Source organism: Gopherus flavomarginatus, chromosome 1 (genome assembly GCF_025201925.1).
Source record: "Gopherus flavomarginatus isolate rGopFla2 chromosome 1, rGopFla2.mat.asm, whole genome shotgun sequence".
NCBI lineage: Eukaryota > Metazoa > Chordata > Testudines > Testudinidae > Gopherus > Gopherus flavomarginatus.
This window is the reverse complement of record NC_066617.1, coordinates 125,398,398-125,422,432: the sequence shown is the minus strand read 5'-3', so window position 1 is coordinate 125,422,432 and position 24,035 is coordinate 125,398,398. Positions and strand designations below refer to the sequence as shown.

Below are 24,035 nucleotides of genomic sequence, written 5' to 3'. Positions count from 1 at the left end.
TGGCTAATGGCTCAGGCTAAAGTGTCAACAATAATTAAACAGGCAAACAAAAGGCAGATTTAGTGGGCCTTATAATCTCTGATGTGAAAACTTACATGGGATAAATTAAAATATATGTAGTTTGACCTCTACTGCCATCTGTCCTTTCCTTAAGAATCTCTCTCGCCCCACCACCTTCTGTTAATTTCTCTTCCTTTTTCCTCTTTGTTTTTTCTGTGCTTGACATCAAACTACTGTGTTGATACCTAGATACCACACTGATTGGATTGAAACACACGCAAGAACAGCTGTGAATGATGCCACACCAACAACACTGCAAACTGAAGTCTCCTGTTTGCCCACAGAAGAGGCATAACACGTGCAAGTGTCCCCGTGCTCGTCAATGTGCCCTGCCCCTGAAATAGACAGCCCAGCATTAGGGGTGGGAAAAGCAAACTTTAGTGTCTATCCTTGGCCCCTCTATTCAGACTGCCAATATGGGTGGCAGTTATAATGGTGGTTTGTGTTAATTAATGCTCTCACACATTTCTCAACACTTCTGCCTGACAAAGTGGAAGCACTGCTGGGAAAGTCACACAAGAGGTAAAGGAAGTTATTTTTTATTACTTGTATTGTGGTAACATTCAAAAAACCTGATCAGGGCCACACGGTACAAACATTGGCATGGAACTAGATATGCTGGATTCTACCCTCATCAGATCAGAGTATCTCCCTCTGACTTCAAAAGAATTTATTTGAATCCAGCAGTGGGAGAATATTGCCTCAAGAGTCTTGACTCTTAGTTCCATCCTCTAACCACTGGATCCAACCATGGCAGCATGATTTAGGGGACTGGAAGCCAGGGCACTTGGATTCTGTTCCTCGTTCTGCCATCGGCATGCTGGGTAACCCACTTCACTTCTATGCTTCTGTTTCCCTTCCCATCCTACCATGTATTTAGAAGAGATCACAAGCTCTCTGGCAGAGACTGTCACTAGGTGTTTGGAGAGTGCTTCGTATAATAGGGTTCTGATCTCAATGGGTGCCTCTAGAACAGGAAAGGGGAACCGCGGCCAATGGGAGCTTAGGGGAAGGTACCCGCAGGCGAGGGGAGTGCCCAGAGCCCTCCTCTCCCCCAGGGGCCACCGGAACGTGGTGCTGGCCGCTTCTGGGAGCAGCTCCGGGCCAGGGCAGGCAGGGAGCCCACCTTAGCCCCGCTGCACACCACTGCCACCCCAGAATCACTCCAGGTAAGTGACGTAAGTGACGCCGGGCCAGAGCCTGCACCCTGAATCCCTCCTGCACTCCAACTCCCTGCCCTTAGCCCCCTCCTGCACTCTGCACCCTAATCCCCTGCCCTGAACTTCCGCCACACTCTTCCTGCACCTCAACCCCCAGCCCTGAGCTCCCTGCCACACCCCGCACCCCTACCCCCTTCCTGCACACCCCCTCCCATGCCCCGCACTCCAACCACCTGCCCCAGCCCTACATTCATGGCCCTGCATGCAATTTTCCCACCCAGATATGGCCCTCGGGCCAAAAAGTTTGCCCACCCCTGCTCTAGAATAATGCAAATATTAAGCATAAACACAATATGGCAAGTCAAAACAGATCTATCAGTTGTGACGCAATAAATAGATAGAAACTTATTGCCCACTTGTGTTCAATGGATAACTAATTGCATATGCACCAGTGATAGCTTTTCAAATGTCATAAAGCCTCCTTTATCTCTTTACATTCATTCCCATTTTGATTTAAAGCAAAGCCTGAGGCTCAAGAACGGAGAGTGAGCCATGAGGCAATGAGACTGAAGAAAGAAGAAAATGCAGTGCTCCTATGTGAAAAAGGAAAGTGTCTCCTAAGTCGTGCCAGAAAAAAACCTGCAAAAACCTCAGCTGCTCTACACAGCTTAGCTTGCAGACAGGATTTCTGAACGTCCACCAGCACAAACACCTGGTGCTACAGCTTGCTCTATTTTGTCTGACAGGATAGGAATCTGAGCTGAATATACTCTGGGTAATATTAATAAATAAAATAACAAATGTCAGAGCAGAGGAGACACTTAAACCTATGGATCCAGTTGGAACCGTGGGTGGAGAAGAAGGGAGTGGCAGCTCTGGGGCTTGCTCGCCTCTTCTCCCAGATCCTGAGGAAACTCCTCTGCAATCAACCTGTGCTTGGAGGTGGGCTGGAGAGGTGGGCAGGACTAAAGGAGGGAGAAAGAACGTCTGTCTACAGGTTTTGCTTCCCCATTCTCCCTCAAGGTTAACTAACATTAACTCAGTCTCCAGGCCTCTCAGAGGAAGAAGGGGCCAGAGCAGCAGTGCAGAGAGGTAGGCCCGCAACAGGATTGGAGGCTCCCTTTCCTGTGGATCTTGGCAATGAGTGGTGCTGGGGAGCCATACGCATGCCTCCCCAAACTTCTCCTGCTTGTGGACAAGATTCCAAGGAAACTTCTCAATTCATCAGAGCATTTAAGTACAAGCCTAACTTTAAGCACATAAGTAGTCTCATTGACTTGAATGGGACATTCTTAGGGTTACTCACGTGCTTAAGTGTTTTGATGGATCAGGGCCTGATTTGAAGCCCACAAAGTCAATGTGACTCTTTCCCTTGACTTCAGCAAGCTTTGGATCAGGTCCAGGAGGAGGCAAAGTTAGCAGAATCAACAGGCTCTTTGATGCCCCACCCTGGAGTTCCTCTTCAGGAGGGCACAGGTTGGACCTGTAATTTGGGCCTGAATCATTATCCTTTTGCCCTTCCACTCTCAGACTTGCAGTGAATTTTTCTTTATATAAGAAAGAGGAAAAGTTATTTTTTCTGGATCTTAGAGAAAAATTTCTACCTGAGGATTAAGGGAGCAAGTCTTCCCTTCAACAGCAAGCAGCATTTTCTTATATAGCAAAAAAATCACAGCAAGCTAATCTCTTATTTATCAATCAGGTGTTGGAAGGGCCCTCTGAAGCATTACCTGCCTCTTAAAAATGTAATAAAAAAAACTATCACAGCAAAAACGATGAGGGTTTCAAAATAATACACCTGAATTAGCAGAACAAATAACTGACCAGAAACCGGGAAGAACAATGCAGTGACACTTCTGGTCATTTTAACCATGTGTACCTTGCCCATTACAAGTGCATCTAGCCAATTCCTGTATATTAAGAAGCACCAACACCTTAGAATGCTTGGCAATCACATAAACCACTCATTCCATAGCATCCTCAACCCCTTATAATGAAAGTCTGTTCAGTAAATACTCACATGCAAACAAATGCTTGGGCAAAACTCTTATGCCCTGCAATATGCTCTGAAAAGAAATAAACTCTACTTCTAGCAGATCTGAAAAATAGCAAATTATCCCCAAGTATCATGTCTTTTTAAAAAAGTATTATACATTCTGCAAATGCAATGGGTCAAATTTATCCTCGCTGAAACCAAGTTTGGCCCAATATCATGTGACTGTATTACATTTAAATCTCTCTATATAGCCATATTTTAAAGAATTCTTTTCGTAATGGAACATTTTATTAAACTAATTACACAATATGATTAACAATTAGTATCAAATGCCTGTTTTTAAAAAACTTATCTGCCCGCTGGACTGATTGATTAATGTAATTTTTAATGCTGTGCTGTCCTTTGCCTTACAACTGCTGTATTGCTGCACTGAAGCATAAACACCATGTTCCATTTTTAGAAAGTGTTTGCCTGGAAGAAGGTTTGATTCTAACACAAACTGAGGGAGCACATTGGTCTGTGACACACAACTGGAATACAGAGAAATCTGCAATACTTCAGTGCTAGATCTCATTGTATAGTAATATAATATTTTGGATTTATTTATCATCATTCACCTGAGGACTTCAACACTTTTAAATTGACAAATTTCTTGATAAAGCATCAACCACTTGAGAGGCACCTTGTTACTATAGGTATTTCACACATATGGAAACTGAGGCACAAAGGATTGTGTGTCAAAAATTTCTAACATGTCTAAAGTTAGACATTTATATCCATAAAGTTAGCCACTTAAAGCAGCAGTAGCCTGATTTTCAGAAGAGCTGATTTCATCAAGAGCTGGAAGTGCTTAGCACATATGAAAATAAGGTCACTTATTCAGGTGCCTACCTTCAGGCAAACGAGTTTGAAATTTCCAGCCTGCGGACCCTCCTGCCCGGCCCCTGAGCCCTTGGCCCCTCCCCTGCTGTTCTCCCTCCCCTGCAGCTTCAGCTAACTGCACCACTGGCAGGTGGCAGGGCTGTGAGCTCCTGGTGCAGCGCAGCTGCAGAACTGTGACATGACCCGGTGCTCTGTACTGCACGGTGGCATGGCTGTCTGTCCTGGTACTCTGGATGGCACATCTGTAGCACTGCCAGCCACCAGTGCTCCAGGCAGTGCGATAAGAGGGCAGGGGAGTTCAGGGTGGTGGTCAGGGGTGCGAATAGGGGTCAGGGCAGTCAAAGGGTGGGAAATAGGGGGGTTAAATGGAAGCAGGGGTCCCGGTAGGCAGTCAGGAAGGAAAGGGGTGGTTAGATGGGGTAGCAGGGGGCAGTCAGGGACAGAGGTTCCGGAGGCTGTCAGGGAGAAGGGGTGGTTGGATGGGCCAGAGATTCGGAGGGGGGGGGCAGTCGGGAATGAGAGGAAGGGTTGGATGGAGTGGCGGGGGGCAGTCAAGGGCGGGGGGTCCAGGGGCAGTCAGGGGACAGGGAGTGGTGGATGGGGCAGGAAGCAGGGGAGGTCGGATAGGGGGCATTGGCCGGGCCATGTCTGGCTGTTTGGGGAGGCACAGCCTCCCCTAATCAACTCTCCATACAATTTTAGAAACCCGATGTGGCCCTGAGGCCAAAAAGTTTGCCCGCCCCTGATGTAGGAGCTACTAGTACAAGGACACAGCTGAGAAAAAGCCAGATGCCTACTGCTGCTGCAACAGCTGCTCATCCTGATTCCACTGAATGACTGCAGGCAACAGCAATGCCAGAGATTTGCTTTATTTAATTTACAATATTAATGACCTTTTAAATTGTAAAAATAAGCAAACAATGTTTACAGTTACTGATTTGTGTGTGTGAACAGTTTAGGCTTTTGATAGTCTGAATTATCTGACATTCAGAAGAGACCATATACACCTCCATCTATGGGCTCTATTCAGCAGCAGGGGAAAAGTTCCTTTATATAGCACAAAGGTCTGCAAGATATCTTGTGCCTCTGGGCAGGGTTAATTCATACATTGATGACAAATGAATTTCACATGAATGTGTAACTCCACTGTAAGAATATCCTTATGGGCTTGAACCATGACAATCAAAGGTCCTGTCTGTGCTGGGTTTTTTTTCCTTAAAGCTTCCCATCATTGCAGCGCTATCAATGATGGAAGTTGTAGTTCAGACAAGGTGCCCCAGCAGCTGCAGCATTTGTCCTACAGTGTCACCTAGCTCTGTTCTGAGGAGGGTTAGAAAACATTGTGGTTCAAATACCAGCACCTTGTCTAGTCTTCCACTCCCCTGTTGCTATCACTAGCACTGCATGATGGGAAATTTTAGGGAAAAAAGATCTAGTGTAGACATAGCCAAAGGTTTCAAGTGAGAATATTTTTGCAATTTTTTTTTAAATAGGCTACCTTTATGTTCTGAGAGTTAAAAAGTTGGTTTGGGACACTTTTTGCCATTAATTGAATCTTTAAAACAATGATCTAAAACAGAGAGAGAAGAGTATTTCAGATCTACAAAATCTGTTCATAATGTACACAGGCCTCTTGCCTATTTTAAAATAGTACAAACTGCACAGACAGCATTGCCAGAAGCTGGGAATAGGCAACAAGCGATGGATCACTTGATTAATACCTGTTTGGTCATTACCTCTGGGGCACCTGGCATTGGCGACTGTTGGAAGACTGGATACTGGGCTAGATGGACCTTTGGTATAACCCAGTATGGACATTCTTATGTTCTTATAATGTTTACAAACTAGAGACAATACTGACACTTTAGAATCCACAGGTAAAATCAGCCTTCTTCCTTCTCCAAGAGACTGCCAGCAGCAATGCAGACTTTATTTGTATTGAATATATACTGTACAATACAATGAAGTACTTATAGCCCATACTGCGTGTTCTATAGACAGAAATATATTACTATTTATTATTTGTATTGCAGTAGCACTTAGGAGCCTCAATCATAGATCAGGAATGCATTGTGCTAGATCAGGGGTGGGCAAACTACAGCCTGCAGGCCAGATCCGATCCATGAGCCATTTTAAGCTCATAGGGAGCAGGGTCTGGAGCTTGCCCCACTCTAGTGCTCCAGTGGGGGTGCCAGGTCAGAGGCCGCACCACACAGCTCAGCCCTGCTCCGGCAATCCAGCCAGGGCCAGGGGCCACCTTATGAATCTCCTGGAAGCCACAGCATGGCCCCGCTCCAAGGGTCGGTGCCTGCTCCACACATAGGAGCCAGAGAAGGGACATGCCACTGCTTCCAGGAGCCATTTGAGGTAAGTACCACTAGGAGCTTGCACCTCTGAGCCTCTCCCCATGCCCCAACCCACTGCCCCAACCCTGATCCCCGTCCTGCTCTCCAAAGCCTTCGATCCTAGCACAGAGCACCCTCCTGCACCCCAAACCTCTCATCCCCAGCCCCACCACAGAGCCCGCACCTCAGCCCCCTGCCCCAGCCCTGATCCCCCTCTGAACTCTTCGGTCCCAGCCCAGAGCACCCTCCTACACCCCAAACTCCTCCTTCCCAGCCCCACCCCAGAGCCCTCACCCCCTCCTGCACGCCAACCTCAATTTTGTGAGCATTCATGGCCTGTCACACAATTTCTATTCCCTGATGCGGCCCTCAGGCCAAAAAGTTTGCCCATTCCTGTTGTATAGGCCCCAACTCCGGGGCTGGAGCTGCAGGCGCCAATTTTCCAGTGTGCCAGAGGGTGCTCACTGCTCAACCCCTGGCTTTGCTACAAGCCCTGCCCCTACTCCACCCCTTCCTGCCCCCTCCCCTGAACCCACCATGCCTCGCTCCTCCCCTCTCCCCTGAGCCTTCGGCATGACATGAAACAACTGATTGGGAGTGCGGGGAGAGAGGAAGGCTCTGATCGGTGGGGATACTGGCGGGTGGGAGGCACTGGGAGTGGCGAGGATAGCTGATGGGGGGCTGCTGACGTATTACTGTGGCTCTTTGGCAATGTACATTGGTAAATTCTGGCACCATCTCAGGCTCAGGTTGGCCACCCTTGCACTAGTTCATTCTGCCAACCTTCCAATGAACCATTGGATTTGGACAAACAATGTATGACAAGAGTACAACTAGAATTCATTACTATCAATAGTATTACATTGAAGTCTCCTGTGAACACATAATGATGAAGTATGTATTGTGACAAAGTTCCTCCTCTACCTTGGTGGGTCCTGTGCTTATTGGCGGATTTGCTCGCCTCACAGATTCACCATGTGGGTCAGGAAACAGCGCAGAAACCTCCCCCTCTGGTAGAAGCCACAGTCCAGGTCAATTCATCCTGTGTCTAATCAGCAGTTGGGAGATTTGGAGGGAACCTAGGCCTGCCCTCTACTCCAGGTTCCAGCCCAGGGTCCTGTGGATTGCAGCTGTCTAGAGCGCCTCCTGGTATAGTTGCATAACAGCTACAACTCCCTGGGCTACTTCTCCATGGCCTCCTCCCAACACCTTCTTTGTCCTCACCCCCGCACCTTCCTCCTGATGTCTGATAATGCTTGTACTTCTCAGTCCTCCAGCAGTATGCCTACTCACACTCAGCTTCTTGAACACCTCTTGCTCCCAGGTGCTCGCACACACTTCCTCTCCTCTGGCTCCCTCTGGCCTGACTGGAGTGAGCCCTTTTACAGCATCAGAGGTGCCTTAATTAGAGTCGGGTGCTTAACAGCCTCACCTGACTCTTAGCAGGTTAATTGGAGTCAGGTGTTCTCAGTAGCCTGGAGCAGCCCCTGCTCTGGTCACTCAGGGAACAGAAAACTGCTTATCCAGGGGCCAGTATTTCTCCCTTCTACTACTCTGCTGTTACCAACTGGCCTTGGTCTATCACAGTATAGTCCATTCTTATTACTTATAGGAACAGAAGTGTGGGGATTATAGTTTTAATCAGCTAGTTGATTTATTTTTATAAAAAAAAAAAAAAAAAAAGAAAAAAACCAACAACATGCCAGCTGAGATGTTTGTTATGTCCCATATCTGGGGTACATAAGCCAAGCGTTACAAACTACAAATACCCTGTTGTCAGACTATGTACTAGTGCTTTCCTTGGGACACTGAGGGATAAGAATGCTTCCTTATGAGTGGGATTAGACAGACAGACCGCCAGCTCTGTATATTGCTAGAGTATGAGTATGAAGTTCAAGACATATTGGAAGTTTTACAGACAAGTAAACAAGCCAAAGTAAAACAACAGGCAAGCCAAGTTTTATGAAAGAAGGCTGAATCCCTTTCCTACATTGTATTTCCTAAAGCCATGATGCTAAACTAAAAATGTCATAACATTGTACTGGGGGGACTCAACACCAGAACTACCAGGGGAGAGCATAAGAAGGTTAGAGTAGCAAATGCTGGATGAAAGGGATACAAACAACTAGAAAGACGTAAACTTCTTGGGGAAGGTATTGTCTTTTTCTCTGTGAAACAGTGAACGATGTATTGTTGGTGCCAGGGCTTTGGAGCAGAGCCCCGAGCTGGAACACGGAGCAGTGGAGCTGCAGGTTTTTGCCCGGAGCTGGAGTGGAGCCGGAGCATTGAAAATCTTGACTACTCCAGTTTTTTGGGTTTTTTTTTCCATTTTCAATTCAAAATGAATGATATTTAGCAAGAAAGTCCTAAAGGTGCCAAAAATTTTCAGATTGTATAACAATTGATATTAACATCTACTTTACCACTTTACATAATATGTCACAGTTATTCTCACTTCAGCCGAAATCAAGATTTACTGTAAAGATACAAAATTAAAGTTTTTTGGAGATATGTTTTATTAAAGAATCAGATAATTATCAGATATCCGGCAACAATGCAGACTGCTCCCACCCTTGTGCTAAGGTTAGGTGAGTATGTACTCCTGCAGATTAGTATGTGTTGATACTTCTTTTGTAAGGGTTGATCAACAAGACACGCTGAGTGCTGCAATTACGGAAAAGTGTGATGCAAGATGCAACATTTTTAAGATATCACAAACAGGTATATTGCGAAAAATGTTTTTGTTTATTGATATATTAAGATATCACAAGAGATATTAACCACTTAAGCTCATTTCTCACACGGGTTCCTGTTATCAGTACATTTGTACATGCTCCCGTATCACTCTGGCGGACTTATTTTATATGTTATCTGTTCAACGGTCCTTTGGTAGCATTGTTTATAATTTTTAATTTACTGAAAAAGTCACATGCAGTAGCCATATAAATATACAGTAAACATTTTTGCATAAATTAGGACTGATTTTTGTGATATATCCAGAGTGATTGGAAAATGTCCAACACAACTTTGGCGGTGAATCACTTAGGTCATTTTAAGAAAAAATGTTTCTGTGAACACGTGTCCTAAAATTCTTCTAAGGGAGCTATAGTCTCTTCAAGGAGGTGATGAAAATTTAAATTTCTGATTAATAATCTCAAAAATACTTTATATTAAAGTAATGAAATTATGTCTGTCTTAGCATTAGTATGTGCTACCATACTGCATTATCCAAAATCATTTAAACCATAGGCATCCCGAACTGGCGGTTGGTCATTTTTATTTCATATTTCACGAAAGACTTGTCATTGACTGCCTCTGGCTACAAGTGGTAATATTATGTTCCACAATAAATAACAACAAAATTAAATTATGTTTGAAATTTATGATTCCAAAATTGAAAAATAAGTAATAAGTAAAATTGTTTGTATCATTCTAAGCATATTAAAATTTTTAAACAGTTTCTTGGAAATGGTTAATTATACAAAATAAATTAGAGTACCATTATAATGCATGTTTTAGCATTAAATTATATTACAGGGTCGTATCTGTTAAATAGTTGAAGTTTTAAAAAATATTAAATAAAATTGGTCCAGTCGCCCGATGCGATTACCAGCTGCACCCCCACTGACCCTAGCTCGGATGGACATTCATTTGATGGATGACATAATGCTTAAGTATTGTCAGGCACTAATAAAATGTGTTAAGTCTTTTTATATACAGGTGAAAGAAGCACTACCCAAGGATCCTGTACAACCTTGTCACTCATTGGAACCAGGAGACTGGGTCTACATAAAGGTCCATCAACGAAAGTCTGCTCTGGCTCCACGCTGGAAAGGCCCTTTCCAAGTCCTGTTAACCTCCAACACTGCTGTGAAGTGTCAAGGACTACCTGCCTGGACCCATGCGTCTCACTGCAAAAAGACCCCTCCACCTCGGGAGGATACTCCTACTGATGACCAGCGTACTACTTCTTCCAGCCCTACTGTACCTACTGGACAGTGAGGAAGGAGGACAAGGTGAAGTGCTAGCAACCTCTCCCTTGTCCATTGACAGATCTACTGTGCCTTTGAATTTTTCTAAAGGAATTCCAACATTACAGGGTGAAGTGCTAGTAACCTCTCCCCTATATCACGCTAAACCACAATTATCCTGGGAAAAGAAAAGAAGAAACATTCATTCTTCAGAAACTTCCAAAGTCCAGGGATTCCTGACTACAAGAGACATTAAGAACTGGCCCTGGTGGAAGAAACGAAGCATTGTTAATTGGCAAGGAGGAAACTGTGGGGATCGTTCTTGGGACTGTGGGATTGAATGGTGGTTTGGATTTCTTCCAGGGGAAGGGCTTTGTGCTTATGGACAAGTACCTCGGGGATGTACTGCCCTCCCTAATTGGCTTTCAGATGATGAATACCGAAAGCACCTTGCTACCACAACTGTTATCCCCACTAGCCCCTCAACCCTTGCCATCACCTCTGTAATTTATCCAGATACAAACAAAATTGTATATTCTAATGAAATTTATTGGCCAAGGCCTTCCCATCTTAGTGACCTATTAGAATATTGCTCAGAAAGATTATTTTTTAAGGTTCACAGGAATTCAGATGAGCGAATAATTGAGTGGAAAACAAATGGATCAGTAGAAATAAAGATCCACAATATTACTGCAAATGAACCCCAAAAATGTATAATTGGAATAGATGGGTTTCATAGTGAAGTAGATATGATGGCTATCCCTGGAATTTGTACTATGCTACCTGAAAGAGGCCCTTATTGTTATTTGGTCACCCAATTAGTGAATGATCAAATGAATACCCAAAGAGTTTGTTCTGCCACTAGAAATTTTACTTGTATTGAAACCATTCCAGTGATTGATAATGTAACCTGTACCTTATTGCAATACACACCCTCTCATGCTATTAATATTAATGCCTCCTGGAAATATATAAAGGTATACAACCAACAGATGTGGTATAACCCTACACCAAAGAGAGATGTAACGGAATATCGATGGACTGTAATCAACACTACACTAGGGACTGTTAAGTTTACATTGCCCTTATCTAATTTCCAGATCACCTCTACATATCCAAATTGTTCACAAGGGGCTGCCATTAGATTAGCACAACAGAGGGCCTGGGTTATTTCCTCTAGAAAGAAAAGGGACCTGACTGGATCCTTACGGAATGGGGCCAACAGTGCAGCAGCAGTTTGGAATATTTTTAAGAACCAAGAACATGATGAGCAATTGGGTCAACTACAGAAGGCTACTGGCCTTATTTCTGGAGCTCAACTAACCCAAGTAGAGGCTGGAGTGGGTGAGTTACATATTCTTTCAGCCCTTAGTTCTATGACCCAGAAATTACTGAGAGAGATGGTATTGAATATCACTGAGGCTGGGAAGGCATTGCAGTGGGATCTAGCATGTTCAGAAATTCAGGATTTCCTGAATGACCAGCTGATGGCCATTCGGAGTGATTTTGAGCACCAGGCTTGGCCCACTGCCCTTACAGACATGTCAGGAATACCATCTGATCTGTGGCCATGGGGACATACTTGGAGACTTTCTGAGTGGAAGTGTGGACATTCACAGTGCTCCTTCCAAGCATATGGACCAGTTAAGGGAGTGTGGGCTCCCACGTACCGAATCCTACCAGGTCCATGGGGAGGATGCTTATGGGATTGGGTGATTCATCGATATATCTGGGAAGTTAGACCACCTGATTTGCCTAATCGATTTTTAGTTAGTGCTCCTGGGATTACAACTGATATTTGGATGGGATTAGGAAATCAATGGACATTTTGGCCATTAGAACCACCACAGCTTCAGTGTGTACGGAAACTGAAGCCAGGGGAAGTTGTCACTGTTTATGATAGCGTCTGCTGGGAAGGTAGAGAACAAGGAACTGCCCTGACAGGACACCCACTTTTTCAAGCTAATGATAGCTGTGTGTATGTCAAAGTCACCACATTGCAAGATATACACATTAATCTTACCACTGCTGCAGGCAATCATATCATTTACTGGCCTGCAGATAGAATGTTGCAAGTAGCTCTTAGGTTTCAGGTATCATTTAACTGGATTAAAGCAATGCCTGATCGATTTCAAAATTTGCTTTCATTGTTACCAGAGGTTCAAAGAATCTCTGAATACAAGGACAAATTCACATACTTCAGAATATATATCAAGCTGAAAAGAATGCCTTTCATACAGCTTATAGAGTATCTACTTTGTGTACTAAGTATGATGTATTATGCTTTGTAACCAGAATTGTACAACAACCTCATCATATGCTTGCTCTGAGTATATTATTGCTTGCATTGCTGTTAGTCAGTTTAGGATTATGTTATTGTTGTTGTAAAAGATATAGTAATAGTAATACCTTTCATGTCCATGCTAATCATGCATTGTCATTTTATCCAATGAAAACCCCTACGGTTGAAACATCTGATGTAAAATCAGAAATCAATGGCTTAATGCAAATAGAGATTTGAGAATATCTGTTGTACTAGAAGTACAAAAGGGGGGAGTGTGGAAGAAGGGAAAGAATTGACAAGGATTTGTAGGGGATCTTAATGCATGTCAGTTTGTTAACAAGAGTTAGGCCAGCTGTAACCCTAATGACGTGAGACTTGTAGAAGCGAGGATTGTGTGAGGCGAGCAGAAAAGAACTGTGTGAGAAGTTATTACGACCTTGCACTGATAATTAAATACGGAGGCTGGCGCCCAGAAGCTGAGAAAAATAAGATACCAGGATAGCCTATGCATAAACAAAATGCATCTGTTGCTCATTATTGTCTGTGATATTGCTTCCTATTGTCTGTAACAAAGGTATAAATGCTTGCTGTAATTGTTTACCTATGGAGAGACCTGTCCGGGACTGGGGCAACCCAGTGTCCTAGGGCACTCCCTCCCTCAATTAATATTGCTTGAGAAATAATAAAGTATTTGATTTTGCTGCACCCAAACAAAAAGCAAGAACTGAGTTTTTCTCCGACACCTCCCAGTTCATGACTGTAGTTCAAATAATTGTATTTGAATGACCTTATAGGATAGAACGTTGGACATAAAGTTTAACGGGAAAGCTGATTCAGAGCAAGCACAGTCCTTTTAGTAAAGACAGCAAATTTTCAGAAACGTATAATGTTTCCAGCCTGATGAAGGAAAAACATTGAAAATTTGCTCTCTTTATTAAAAGAACTGTGTTTTCAATTTGAATCTGCTTTCCCGTTAAAGTTTATTTTCAACCTTGTAACGTGTAGCCTCGTTACTTCCCAACAATTAATGTTGTAGAACAGCAATAGCACATACTAACACTATGGTACATACCAAATGTAACTGATATCTATATTAAAGCATTTTTTATATATTCATTAAAAACTTGGGAAATATTTCAAATATTTTACCACAAAATTTCATAAGAAAAACTAATCTGCAATTTATAAAATAAAAAATTATATTATGTATATTAAAAATACTTCTTACTTCATTGAAACTGCAAGAAATACGTTAAAATATTCTTTAATAATAATTGTATAAAAAGAAAAAGTGATCATTTTTGTCCAGAAAAATCCAAAATAAATTTGAAGTACCTTAAGGGGTTAAGATATCACAAGCAGGTACATTATAAAAAAATGTAATGCTTTTGTTCATTGCTTTTCGAAGATCATAACAAGAAACATTTGGATGCAGTAGCAGCACAAGAAGATTTGGCCATAGTTTCAACAACAACAAAAAAATCAAATCTGCCTCCCACGATTGATAGCCGATTTATGGAAGAGCATCTCAACGATGTCTTTACTTTTGCATTTGAAAAGCTCAAATTTGGGTTTTGGGGAAAAGGAAAGAAGAAATCAGCAATGTGCAAGGTGGAAAAGGAAGCAAATGCTGAGCTCAAACCACACAGCTTCAAGACAAGTGAAGCAAGTGCCATGAAAAGTTTCAACCTTTAGCAGCATGTAAAACATAACCATCCTGAAAACTATGTGGCTCTGGTTACAAAAAAGAAGAAAGAAAACAGAAAACTGACGCAGCTAAACGACGTTCATCTGGCTCTTTGAAAACTCCTGGAAAAAAGATTTTTGTGGCGCTTCATCTGAAAAGAAACCCAAAATTGAGCGAACCAGACTTGACTCATATTTGAAGTCCTCAAAAGGTTACAGTCACCATGGATGCCAATACTTTCTGTGAAGGGCTGATGGAAATGGTTTGCTTGAGTTCAACACCGCTCACTACCTTCAGGGTAAAGAAGAAAAAAAATTCAAAAAAGTTGCAGGTGAAATGGGTCAGCAGCTTGGCGTTTTGACAGGGCACGATGTGGTTCATCATTTAGTTGTCAGGACAGCTGAGTCTGGTCACAAAGAGCTCAAGAAAGATTTGGAGCAAAAATTGTGCTACCTGAAAATGGATACAGCAACTCGTGGAAACAGAAATTTCCTTGCAATCAATGCTCAGCACTACAAAGAAGGAAAAGATAAAGCTGTGGTAAAAACCTTGGACATAAATCGTCACTGAAGGGAGTTACAATTCTTCGTACGTGAAAAGTCAAGTAAAAGCTAGCTATTTTAGAAAATATTTGGGATCAGCGAAATGCAAGTGCTGAGCATCTGCACTGACAATGCAGTAAACATGATGTGTGCCGTCAAAAATTCAGAGAGGACAATAAACCATTTCTACCTCTGAGAACACGGATGTGGACAGAACTGAAGACATTTTGCCTGATGAAGGAACTAAAGGAATGGATGAAATCAAACTCAACATGGATGCTGCTGTGCAATGGGTTAATGACCCTAGCCTCATACTTCCAACATAGCTTCAGGAGGACGGCTCAAAAGTCCAACTGATGAGGTGTGGTATTCACACTCTTCACTTGGCAATCTGGGAAGGACTGAACAAAGAACATGCGAAGAAATGTCTTGCAAAAATTTGACAAGTCGTTGTCAAACTGCAAACCCCAAGTATTCAAAAAGTGTTCTGCTTGATCTAAATGGGGTAACTCAATCATTGGATACTGTGACTTACTGGGGTTCAACATTTGTGATGATTGATCGGCTTCTCATTTTTCAAATTTTACTGTGAAGAAGTGGCTGCTGCTGGAACAAGAGAACTCAAGTTAACAAAAGCTGAATGGAACAAATTGAAGAACCTGCGAGACCTCTTGGCAAAGCCAAACCAAACCAAACAACCGTGAATCTTCAAGCTGTCGATGTAACCCTGGGAGTTGTAATGAAGGAATGGTAAAAAAAAAACTGTCAAAATTCTTGCAAGAAAATGGTGGACAAATTGCGGAAGGAATTCTATCCTAAATTCAGAAACACCAAGAGAAGCTTTTTGACAATATTCATTGCCTTGCTGGAGTTTATGTTGACCCACGGTATTGGATTCTTCTTACCTCAAGGGAAATACCAAAAGGCAAAGGAAGGGTTCCTTGATATTGCTCAACAACTTGAAAAACAAAATCTATTGCTACATTTGAAGTCGGCAAAAGAGGTTGAAGAAAACGAAACACAACAAAAGAAGTCATCAACAATTGAATTTGCAGTTTCGGAAAGTTCACATCCTTCTCAAACTTCCGTCTCCACTCTGAACTTGTTCGAGCGTCCATCCATGAGATGTCTTCAACCATCACAGGTAAATGGAGAGAATTCAAGCATCAATTCTTCAGAAGATGACGACTTGGAAAAGGAATTAGATAAACAAGACAGATGCCGGCAAGTTTCCGCGATTCATAATTGTAATGAAGCGTTATTCGAGAGAAACTTTCAGGAAGATTGTGTGGCAATGGAGTCTGTTAGTAGGCTAAAAGTTAAGTCTGTTTTTTAGGCCATTCACAGCTACCCACACTGCATTCAGGCTGCCTGTAGAATTGCTTCGAGCATGCCAACAACTCAAGCTAATGGAGAGCTACTGTTTTTGGCTTTAAAGTAAATTTTAAATGATTTGTGGCAGGCTATGAAAGACGACTTGATTGCTGCAATAATTTTTTACAGAATGAATTATGAATGCTTCTAGTTTGTATAATTGTTGATGACATTTAAATTGTTTTAAAAGTCTGAATAAAAATAATGTTTTTTCAAAGTTACAGTATGCACTTTATTTAGTTAAAAATTCATTTGAGTTGGAGCATGGAGTGGAGTTGGAGCAGTCACTATTGGTGCTGGAGTGGAGCTGGAGCGGAGAAATTCAAAAATATGATTGATCCAAATCCCAGGTTGGTGCTAAGCAAGTAACCTTAAAAACAATTATTCACATTGAGAAAATCCATAAAGAGATGGAAAACAAAAGGGTTTTTCCAAAACTATCTCAAAACTCTTTGCTGTATGATGCTTACCCTTCCTTAAAGGTCAAGTTCCCAAGTATCACAAAGCATCACTCTCCTTCTCCGACAGATTAATCCAAGAAAAACCACTTTCCCTGGTTGTTTTTCCAGCTTCTTCCATTTATCTAGGCTCAGATCTGTTATTTGTTCGAGACAACTAGTCTTTCACTTTTTACCTTTTCACCTCCTCCACTTGAAAATCCAGAGAACTTTAGATAATGGGCACATATATACTATCAATGGCTCCACTGCTGTTAGATAACTCCATTTGCTGAAAGCCTGCAATTTATTTCAGGGACATCATCCACCTTCACCACAAGTGGATCAACCACCGCAAAAATTGCATGGTAAAACCAACAGTTGTCTTGTCAACACTGAACTGACCAGCCACGGATCTGTAACAATCTGGGGTAGCTGGTTTCCAGAGGGCAATAGCAACCTACTTCTGGACTGATATGGCCCTTTTCATCCTTGTATCCTGGTGCTGAAAGGCCGAAGTGAGCTTCTCACACAGCTTCTGGAAACTGGCCTTTTTTACATGGAATGTATGGCCTGCTGCTGGTCATCCCGTGTTTGCATGATGTAGTCCCACCTCTCTGTGCTTGTGGGTCTGATCCAGAATCACAGGGCAGCACAGAGAGACTCATCAGCCATTAAAAACTGCATCAGCACTCCTCCAGCCCTGCATCTAGTTTGTGCTCTTCCCTTAAAAAAGCTCACTGCGCTTTCTCCCGGCACCAAGCTACTGCCAAAATGTCCACCTCCATTTCTTCCTGCTGCCAAAATGAGAGGTGCGTGAGTGCCAACATCTGGTACAGGTAGATCATTGCTCCAAGTTGGATCCATGCCTTGCCACCAGTTGCAATGAGGATAGTGGTTACAAATCTGGAGGATGCTAAGCTAGATGTGGTTTACTTTACTGGGTGGCTGGGTTCATCCTACTTCCGTGCAGGATCCCCAGAAGGGACAGGCAAGTTCTCACACAAAACATGTCAGGAGCCCAGCTGCAGAGAGGAGGTTAAGGCCAAAAGACACAGTCTCTACTGGTGTCAAGCTGAAGGGCCAGGGTCAGGGTCAGTGAGCCATCCCGACTCAGAATCCCAATGGATTTGCTGAGGCTGGGCTAATGGAGCAGGGGCAGCAAAAAGAGCTAGGAGCACGACATAGGGACCTGGAATTCAAAGCCAGGAGTGAGGTGAGGTATCAGGAAATGCAACAGGGTTACTCCCGGGGGAATTCTGTGCCAATTTTTTTTTAATTCTATGCATAATATTTCAAAATTGTGGCTATTTTAATTGTCAAAATAACAAAATATAATCACACCAATTTCAATTATTTTGGTAATTTATTTCAAAGTACCTGTCAGCACATATGTCTGTAACAATACAGACAACAAAAAAGAATCAGGAAAGGATTTCTGGCAATAGATTCCTTACTAGGCATAATAATACAACAGTCTGAGTAATAATTCATTTAAACTACAATACAGAAATGTATTTCCCACACCCCTCAGAACCAGTGCAATGGTTTGGGGGCAAGTCAGGGGTAATGGAGTTGCTGAGGGAGAGAGAAGTAATTGCTGAGAAGGAGCCTGGGAGTGAATCAGGTGGGTCATTGGGTAAGGGTGGGAGAAGTATGGAACAGGGTTTTTGTCAGGGGAAGAATTATCAGGGAGTTGGGGAGCCTCCCCCATGCAGACCCTGGCATCTCCCATTCAGTCAGGCACATCTGCCCCTGTAAATGCGTGTCCCTGCACCCCCGCACAGCCAGCCCTCCTCCCCCATTCCCATGTGTCCATGCACCCCCACTATCTCTCCTCCCTATGTGTCCCTGTACCCCAACTGAGCCCCCCCTCCTCCTATCCCATGTGTTCCTGCAGCCCCACTCCCATTCAGCCCCTGGCTCAATGCTCTCACCTCACTAACACCTCTGCCCCGACCAGCCCTTCTGAACCCCAGTCTGTGTGACACCCCAGAAGTGCCCTGTGCCCTGCGCTGTTTGTCCCGCCACTTGGCCCACAGGCAGGGTACTGGGAGAAAAGCAGCCTCTCTTCCTCCCTATTTATGGCTGGCTGCCCTCTGTTCTGACACCATAGCAGTCCCTAATGGGCAAAAACTGTAACTGAAGCGCCTCTCTGGTGGAATTTATTTTCTGTAGAGAAAAAAAAATTCTGCGGAGGACATGAATTCTGCATGTGAGCTGTGGCACAGAATCCCCCCCAGGAGTACAGGGTCTGTTTGCAGCAACAAGCTGTGGTCCACCTAGTTGCATTTACAGCCTTCAGGTGTTTTCCCCAGGTCTTAAATAGCATACCTGAGCCAATTAGGAGATTCAGTATGCATCACCAATTAAGGCCTCTATTGCTGGGGCATCCAGTGATACCTAAGCCATCAGGGCTTCTGGGCTGCTGTTCCCGCCTTCACTGAAGTCATCAAGTGGTTGTATGGACAGGAGCCAGCAGACATGAATTCTAGACCCACAGATCCTCACAATATATTGCAAAAGCATTCGTAGAGCAATGCAGTTTACTGACGTTTACATAACCATGGGATGTGCCGCCAGAAGTCTTAGTGCCACATACAATTAAGTGCAGCATCAGTGTGGATGTAGAACTGTCATAAATGGATAGTTGAGTTAATGGAACAGAAGTACTTCGTATCTCTTTTGCCTGTAAAGGGTTAAGTTCAGTGAGCCTGGCTGTCACCTGACCAGAGGACCAATCAGGGGACAGGATACTTTCAAATCTTGAAGGAGGGAAGTTTTTGTGTGTGCTGTTAGATTTTAGTTGTTGTTCACTCTGGGGGCTCAGAGGGACCAGACGTGCAACCAGGTTTCTCTCCAATCTCTCCGATACAAGCTCTTATAAGTTGAGAATAGTGAGTACTAGGTAGATAAAGCGAGTTAGGCTTATGGTTGTTTTCTTTATTTGCAAATGTGTATTTGGCTGAAAGGAGTTCAAATTTGTATTTTGCTAAAAGGATTTTAATTTGTACTTGTATACTTAGGCTGGGAGGGTATTCCCAGTGTCTATAGCTGAAAGATCCTGTACCTATTCCATTTTAAATTTACAAAGATAAAGAGAGAAAAACAGTAAAAATTAATTAAAAGTTTCTTGTTTAAGAACCTGATTGTTTTTTTTATTCTGGTAAGACCCCAGGGGACTGGGTCTGGATCCACCAGGAAATTGGTGGGGAGAAAGGAGGGAAGGGGGAGAGAAAGGTTAATTTCTCTCTGTGTTAGGATTACTGTCTCTGTCAGGGAAAGTCTGGGAAGGGGAAAGAGACGGAGGGGGGAAGGTGCATTTTCCTCTCTGTTTAAGATTCAAGGGGTTTGAATCACAGTGATCTTCCAGGGTAACCCAGGGAGGGGAAGCCTGGGAGAGGGAACGGTGAGGGAAATGGTTTTCTTTCCTTGTGTTAAGATCCAGAGGGTCTGGGTCTTGGGAGTTCCCGGGCAAGGTTTTGGGGGGACCAGAGTGTACCAGGCACTGGAATTCCTGGTTGGTGGCAGTGCTACAGGTTCTAAGCTGGTAATTAATCTTAGAGGAATTCATGCTGGTACCCCATCTTTTGGACGCTAAAGTTCAGAGTGGGGGTTTATACCATGACAAGAACACTACAGCAACACCACTCAGCACTTGACTGGTATTGTGTACTGTAGCCATCCTCCCTCATGATAGACTAATTCGAAGAAAGTTACTTACGGGTAGATCACACAAACTAATTCTGCAACACAGCTGTGCTCTTAGTTTACGAGAAGTAAAAGGATGTCTCTTTCTGCCAATAGTCACTATATTAGAAGAACTGCACTGAAAAAAGACATTGCAAGTGTTAGGGAAAATCCCAAATCTAATGCTTTGAGTACAAGACTAGGAGTCAGAAAACATGGTTTCTGCTCTTGACTCACCAACAGATTCACTGTAGCACACAGGGCAAATCATTTAACATCTCTACAGCGAGAAGTTAAATTGATAACTTCAGTTTCTCCATCTGTAATGATGTTGATTAGTACTGTAGAGGGCAGTAATAATCAAACTTTCATACAGCGCTTGGAGATCCTCAGATGGAACGTGCTATATACGGACAAAGAACTGGCTTCTGACCTGGTATCTTGAGTCTAATAGTGCCTAATGCTAGATATTTCAGAAGGTGAAGTAACCCTCCTCCCACCAAATGCCATCAGTGGGTAATATTATATACATTTAACTGGTCAGCTTATGTCCTGAGGCAAGAGGAAACAGTATGTAAAAGCAGCTGTCTCAGGTAAAAGCAGCTATATCCCTGGAGTTAATGCTCATTTCACACAATCAAAAGATTAGGAAAACAGGATGAGAAAATGTGGATTCATTTCCTTTATGCAACTTTTCTCTTAAAGGAAAATTTATAGCTGAACAGCCAAAATTTATCATGAGGACTAATATAAGCCACTAAAGTGGAATTATTAAATAAGGAACTGTAGTGCGGCCTGGCCGCGCCTTGTCCCTCAGCGGGGCTGTGGGGGATCCCACTGCCTAACTACTAATGGTCTCCCGCCCAGCCCTCAGTCAGGGCGGGGCAATAAACACAGCATCAGTATGCTCAGGCCCTCAGGCAGGGCTGAGCAGCAATAGTCTTAACCCCAGGCCCTAGGTCAGGGTGGGGCAACAAACACAGCGTCAGTATGCTCAGGCCCTCAGGCAGGGCTGAGCAGCAATAGTCGGTTTCAGCTTCCTCAGGCCAGGGAAAGGGGGAGTCTGCCGCCCTTGGAAGGGTGGCAGGGGGGAAGCAGGCCCTCCCACTCCACTGCGTCCCAGCCCGGGCCCTAGCAGCGGCCGAAACTCTCTGCTGTCAGTGGGGATCCTGGCCGCAACAAACTGACATTGGTTCTGGCAGTGCTGCAGCCAGACCGGGGTCAACTGCCCCCAGGCTACTTCCACACTCCCCCTCGTCAGGTACCTGAGTCGTCGAGGCGTCATCAGCGGTCTCAAACATCATCGGCTCCTCTGGGTAAGTGTTCAAGCTTGGGCTCCGTGGCTCCTCGGGGTAGCTCGCAAGAGGAAGGCTAGGCTCTTCCTCGGGGTAGCTGGCGCAGGGCAGGTTCAGCCCTTCCTCGGGGTAGCGAGCGCGAGGCAGGCTCGGCCAGTCCTCCTCGGGGTAGCAGGCGCAAGCCAAGCTCGGTTGGCCGCGGCCGCAGACGTCTGGTCCCGGTGGTGGCTGGGCTCCTACTGAGCTCTGCAGGTCTGCTTTCATACTTTCAGGTCTGTGCTGTGACCTCTGAGGGGCGGGCGCAGAACCCAGCGGCTCCACCCACAGAAGGGTTGTCCCTCAGCGGGCTGTGGGGGATCCCACCGCCTCGCTACAGGAACTAACAGCAGTAGAGGGCATCCTCTTTAAACCGGATAAGAGAAAACCAACCTCTCCAACACAATACATAATACAGTACAAGAACAGATATTTTATGATCAAGTGGCATCTGTAGCTCATTTGCCCAATAAATGCTGATAAATTGAGAGCAAAGGAAAGGGAAAGAGAAATTAAAATCTTCAAATAGAGGATAATAGCTGAAGACATGTTATGACAGGGTGCTGGCTAGGAAACCATGACCCAGACCTCTGTCATGCCAGCTCCAATCAGGAAAAGGGAATTGGAGCTGGCTGAAAAAGTACAGGCCTATATGGCAAGGAAAGGAAGCCGAGGCGAGACAAAAAAGGGAGGAGAGGAAATGGAGGAGCTAGGGAGTTAGAGGCTGCTCTCCCCTGCTGGCTGTAAGCCTGACACTGCCTGTAGCAACAAGGTGGTGGGACCTTCTCCTGTAAACAAAGAGCCCAGGTAATAGCACCAAAGCAGAGGTCTCTGGCTGGTTTTTGGGTGCAGAAGTGGCAGAAGAAAGAGGGGCCCACCTGTGCCCTGTTACACGTGTGGGCTTGTCTGGGACCTGAGCCAATGGATGCGGTTGGAGGCCTGGAGATGGAGGAGACCCTGCAATGGCTCATCAGATAGCAGAAGGAGATGCAGAAGGCCATGCAAGGCTTCTAGAAGTCCCACCAGGCCGCGAGAGAGGCCTTGCTAACCTGGCAGGCAGAAAAGCCTACAGGACTTTATAAGAGAGCAGGCCAGCATGCAGCAGCAACTCCTGAAATGAATGGTGAGTCCCATGGTAGGGGATGGCACCTGGCCGCTGGGCTTGGGTCTCTGTAAAATGGACCTAGCAGATGACCCGGATGCCTTCCTTGGTACGTTTGAGCAGGTAGACATGGGCGCCAGATGGGATAGGGCAAGCTAGGCCCTACAGCTGGCTTCCTACCTGGTGGGAAAAGCTCAAGCAGCCTACGTGGCCTTGAACGAGGACCAGGCCCTGAACTATGAGATGGTGAAGGTGGCCATCCTAGACCAGATGAACCTGTTGGTGGAGAAATACTGCCAAAAGTTCTGGTCAACCCGATGGACGAGGGCTGTGCGGTCCAGGACATTTACCTAGAGACTGCTGAACTGGGCCACGCATCGGCTGAGGCCCGAGATGCAAACGGTGAGGGCGATAAGAGATGCCCTCATCCTGGAACAATTATTACAGGGCCTCCCTGAGAATATCTGAGTCTGGGTCAGGCGACATCAGCAAAGTATGGTCTATGTGGCAGTCAAGCTGACCAAGTTGTACTTGGAGGAAGATATTCCCCGAAGGGAGGGCAGACCCTATAAAAACAGAGTTGGGGAAGAAACTGAGGGAACCCCTTCCCGGGAAAGGCCCTGAGAGGAAGGATAACCCTGAGAAGCTCCCAGTAGAGCCGGCGTGATTGTTTGCTGGGAGGGTGGGCAGCCAGGACATAAAAAGGGGAACTGCCCAGATATGGAATATGAGTGGGCCAAATTGTGTGGCTGGACTAATGTTAGAGAGCAGACAAGGGGACAGAGGCTGTCCACCATCCCGGAAAGGGTGGGGAGGAAACCCCATAGAGGCCTGGTGGATACAGCTTCAGCCTGCTCGCTCATCCAGAGGTGGCTGATAAAACCACACTGGATAATTCCAGGTGCATGGATGGCCCTGGAGTGTATCCATGGAGACAGGAGATACTGCCCTGTGGTCCTGGTGCCCCTAGAAGTGCAGGGCAGCTTTAAATGGAAGTGGGTTTGGGTAGTAGAGGAGTTACTGTACCCTGCTGTGTTGGTACGGACTTGGGCCCTCCCCCCAGAGGGAAAAGGAAAGGTTCCCTGAAGAATGGAGGGACCCCTAAACTAAGAAGCCACGAGATGGAAGAGGAGCAAAGTCCTTGGGGGGCAATGAACATGAGAACCCTAGACAA

The 24,035-nt window shown here is 44.7% G+C and overlaps 1 protein-coding gene across 4 annotated transcripts in view; it reads right to left on the bottom strand.

The window, feature by feature from the left end:
• BCAT1 (branched chain amino acid transaminase 1) overlaps nt 1-24,035 on the bottom strand; it is a 111,072-nt gene that overhangs the window by 43,524 nt on the left and 43,513 nt on the right. The window contains exon 1 of one of the 4 annotated variants that reach the window (XM_050969081.1): nt 19,073-19,173. The exons of the other annotated variants lie outside the window; for them this stretch is intronic. The gene's annotated coding sequence lies outside the window, so the exon portion shown is untranslated. Of the gene's footprint in view, nt 1-19,072; nt 19,174-24,035 lie in introns of those variants that run through there. 4 annotated transcript variants of the gene reach the window in all.